The following is a 4,445-nucleotide window of genomic DNA, read 5'->3' as shown; positions in this document are numbered from 1 at the left end:
TGCGTGTGTGTGTGTGTGTGTGTGTGTGTGTGTGTGTGCAGGTACCCGAGGAGACAGAAGATAGCATTGAATCCCTTGGAGCTAAGGTTATGGGCATGTTGTGATCACCCTGATGAGGGTGCCCAAACCTGGGCCCTCTGTAAGATCAGCAAGCAGTCCTGGCTAGTGAGCCCTCGCTTCGGTCCCTCGCTTTGTTTGGAGACTGCATCTCAGTCCATCCTCAAGCAGTGTCAATTCTTGTGTCTCAGCATCTCGAGTGCCGCTACTACGGTGAGTTGGCACTGTGCCCGGTTTGTGGAGCTATTTTCACTTTTCTTGGTGTGCACCTGGAGTGGAACTCCTGCTTTATATGACAATTTTAGGTTAAATTTTGAGGAACTCTTTAATTGCATTCCTAAGAAGCATCACTGGGTTTCCTGGCAATTGATGTGAAAAAGGAGAAGCAGCCTCCAAGAAGAGGATCGTGATGGATCCTTAGAGAAGCTAACCTTTCAGGGGTGAGAGTCCCAGAAGGACCATTGCATCATAAAAATACGTTTCCTATGCCCCCCACACTCCACGGTTCGGATGCAAGAACTGTGAGGGGCCTGTTTTTACCACGTGTGTAACCTGCTAGCTACATACTAGCCTGCTCCACTTTCATGAATGCCGGACAAAGACATAAAGCTGGTAGTTAAGGAACTTAGTTCCTCACAGCACCAGGGATGAGCAAAATATCAGCCCTTGGACCAGCTTTTGAGCTGCCACAGACCAAGACAAATGTGGCCAAGTAATACCTGTGTGTATATGGGCTGGGGGGACAAAAAAGGAATCTGGAGCTTAGACATTGTGTCTTCTGTGATGGGCAGTCAGCATGCTTGAACTTTGACTCAGAGGAAGACATCTTTCCTGTACCAGACAGTTGACAAACCTGACACTATCACTATCTTCCAATGCTGTTTCTCTGCTCATGAGCTCCATTAAGCGCTGCTGAACCAATGGAAAGCTGTCCCCGGGGAAGACGTGCTGGTCAGGTGAACCAATGGAAAGCTGTCCCCAGGGCGGACGTGCTGGTCAGGGCTGGCATTCTTTCCTCCCTTTGTTTGTTTTGTTGTGAATTTGTTTAATGCTATACACAAAAAAACTTATATCAATTACTTTTTGTTTGGTTTTGTCTTATTTTGAGACAGCGTCTCACAGTGTAGGCTCAGCTGGCTAAAATTTTTTACACCAATCAGGTTAGCCTTGAACCTGTGGTAACCCTTCAGTGACTGCCTGATTTTGAGAGGTTACAGGCACAGGACAACACCCCCAGCTTAACCTCTTTAAAATTTTTTTTAGATTCTATTATTTTGTTTTAAGTGTGTGAGTGTTTTTGCCTGCATGTATGTAAATGCATCATATGTGTACCTGAAATCAGAAGAAGGTATCAGATCCCCCGGAACTGGAGTCATGGACGGTTGTGAGCTACCATGTGGGCTTTGGGAACTAAACCCAGGTCCTCTGCAAGAGCAGTTAGTGCTCTTACTGCTGAGTCATCTCTCCAGCTCATTTAACCCTTCCTGAGAGCACACAACAAGTCATATTCAGCACATATACATTATTGTGCGATAACTGTCAACATCTGTCCCCAGAGCTGCAATCCAAGCCTGAGGCCAGCCTCAGCCACACAGTGAGACCTGCTCTCAAGCACAGAATACTCTGGACGCAGAAAGCCATGGCTCCCCTGCCCTGAGTCTGTGCACTCTCAGTCCTGCCTGTAGCTACAAGTGTCCATTGTTTTACTGGGCACAATATGTTCACGGTTCATCCATGTTACCGTTCATTATCAGAACTTCCTCCCTCTTTAAGACTTTGGTTTGGATTCTAGAGGTGGAATTGCTAGACAATCTGCTAATCCTGAGGTATGCATTTATTTATTTATTTTAAGAAACGTCCGTACTGTTTTTTTTTTTTCCACTGTGGCCGTACTATTTTTTTTTCGAGACAGGGTTTCTCTGTGGCTTTGGAGCCTGTCCTGGAACTAGCTCTGTAGACCAGGCTGGTCTCGAACTCACAGAGATCCGCCTGCCACTGCCTCCCGAGTGCTGGGATTAAAGGCGTGCGCCACCACCGCCTGGCCCGTGGCCATACTATTTTACGTTTGTGCAAGTAATGGGAATTCAGGTTCCGCCATCTCCTCGTCAATATCAAATGATATCTTCTAGTATGTGGTTGAGGCTTTTTTTAAATATTTATTTATTGTGTGTGTTGTGTGTGTGTTCACACTGGTGGGTGTGTGGGTGGAGGTGATCATGAGCCACAGCACACACAACCTCATTGGCGTCCGTTCCCCCCTTCCACTCTGTTTTGGAGGCAGCCTCTCTTGTTTCCTCTGCTGCGCTGCATAGAAACGACCTTCCAGCCATTTTCCTGCCTCTCTTCCTATCTTCGTAGACGTGCCGGGCCACAGAAGCATACCTCCACATCTGGCTTTATATATGCATTCAAGAAACAAGCACTTTTACTGTCCGAGCCATCTCCCTGGTGTTCATCCCCGCTTCAATGATAACCATTGTCCTGGGTACCTCTCGGCTTTGATTCACGTTCCCCTGATGATTAGTGAGGTGGGGTATCCGTTCAGTACTTACTAACCACTTGTGGATCTTCTTTGGAGAAATGTTCATTCAGTTCTTCAATGAGTTTGCATTTTTTTGGTTTTGGTTTGTTCTTTTGTGTGTGTATGTGGTTTGTTTTTGTGTTTTGAGACAAGGTACCCTTGGCTGGCCTGGTATTTGTTCTGCAGACCAAGCTAGCCTTGAACCTGTATTAACTCCTAACCAGACAAGATTTTCAAATACCATCTCTCATTTTGCAGAGCTTTCTACTCTGATAATAATGTTTCTTTTTGCACAAAGATTTTTAAGTTTTTTTTTCTTTTAAGATTTATTTATTATGTATACAGTGTTCTGTCTGCAGGCCAAAAGAGGGCACCAGATCACATTAGGGATGGTTGTGAGCCACCATGTGGGTCCTGGAAATTAAACTCAGAACCTCTGGAAGAGCAGCCGGTGCTCTTAACTGCTGAGTCATCTCTTCAGCCCAAGATTTCCAGTTTTGATGAAATTAACAAATCCCATTTCATTGCCATCCCCTGGGTATTTAGTGTCAGAGTGGCAAGGGCTGGTTTAATTGAACAGTTTGTCAGCTCACGTAACAGAAGGCTTGGGTCTGCCACATTCTCTTTTTCTGTTCTCACTCCTATCTTCATTGCGTTTCTAGACGCTCACTTAAGTTCTTCCCACCGTTCTCACGACAGCCTAGGAGAAAAGAGAGAAAGTCTTCCAAGATAGACACAGAAACATTCCTGAGGCACAGTCTGATTGGTCACTGGTGAGTGGTTTGGAGGGGTGCTCTGATTGGTCAGCTCTGGGTCAAGTGGAGTAAGATTACCACCGAGTAGGAAGAGCCCCTAGAGAGGCAGAAGGTATGTAGGAAGCTGATGGGCATCCCAGGTTGGTCAGAGGACAACCCTCATGGTGGACTTTCCATGGATATAGGGGGATTCCTTCTAGTTGGTTCTGAAGACTCCCTGGAGGAGGCAGCTCCTATGGAGATCAGAAACTGATAAAAAGGGTGAGCGCAGGGCCGCTTTCTCCGCCATCTCAGGTCCATGGTGATGTGGACTCTCGAGCTCACAGTCAAGAGCCGTTCCTCTGTGTGTCTTGCCTCTCATCCCGAGGAGATAACGAGTCCTATCTCACAGGCTCTTATGAGGCTGGAATGGGTATCATAAGCTCCAATCATCTGTCTCATGCTTATCTCTAGTTTCTGCCTCTTTCACCCATAGTTGCCAGTAAACTGCCTGGCTTCTCCTGCTCTGCTCACCACCGTCAGGGCCCTCTGCCCTCTGTTTACACTGCCTGAAGTGCCCTTGGCCTCCTGACTCACTTAGCTGTTTCCCTGCCACTTGCTCCTTGGTGAGGCTTCCCTGCCTGCAGAACCCCTTCCTGCTTAAGTTTCCCACTGTCTGCTTAGAGTGATGGGAAGAGTTCCTGCCCACACCGAGCTCCCTGTCAATGCATTTGCCTTCAGTGGGAGCCTGCCAGCCACCAGCATGAGAAGAATGCAGGCTAGGGATGGAAACACACTGGCCACCCACGGAACAAGGCAAGCACAGCTGGTCCCGGGTTGGGGATGTTGCCTGCGTGTGAGAGACAGGGTGGGTGGGTGCTAAGAAAAAAAGCAGCCTGGATTATGTGGAACTTGACTCTGGGAAGTTAGTGAGGATGTCAGGGTTTTGCTGAGCCAGGTCTGCTGGCTTGTGGAAAGAGGATGAGCTGACAAGTGAAGACACAGAGGACTAGCAGAGCCTGGGGGCTGCTGTGAATTAGGGCCCAATGCTCCCAAAAAGAAAAAGGCAACGGACAGGCTCCAGTCTATGAGCCTCTTCTTGGTAGGATGGAAAGACCTTTTTTTTTTTTTTT

General features: G+C 47.4%; 1 protein-coding gene and 1 long non-coding RNA gene across 5 annotated transcripts in view; one reads left to right on the top strand and one right to left on the bottom strand.

Moving 5' to 3' along the window:
* The window catches only part of P2ry6 (pyrimidinergic receptor P2Y6), a 23,236-nt gene that overhangs the window by 4,810 nt on the left and 13,981 nt on the right, over nucleotides 1-4,445 (top strand). The gene's annotated exons all lie outside the window — the stretch shown is intronic.
* LOC113458520 overlaps nucleotides 3,063-4,445 on the bottom strand; it is a 4,424-nt gene continuing 3,041 nt past the window's right edge. The window contains exon 3 of the long non-coding RNA XR_003378888.1: nucleotides 3,063-3,278. This is a non-coding gene — a long non-coding RNA (uncharacterized LOC113458520). The remainder of the gene's footprint in view (nucleotides 3,279-4,445) is intronic.

This window comes from Microtus ochrogaster, unplaced genomic scaffold (assembly GCF_000317375.1).
Source record: "Microtus ochrogaster isolate Prairie Vole_2 unplaced genomic scaffold, MicOch1.0 UNK41, whole genome shotgun sequence".
Lineage (NCBI taxonomy): Eukaryota > Metazoa > Chordata > Mammalia > Rodentia > Cricetidae > Microtus > Microtus ochrogaster.
The sequence above is the reverse complement of the archived record's forward strand: the minus strand, read 5'-3'. Positions and strand labels throughout refer to the sequence as shown.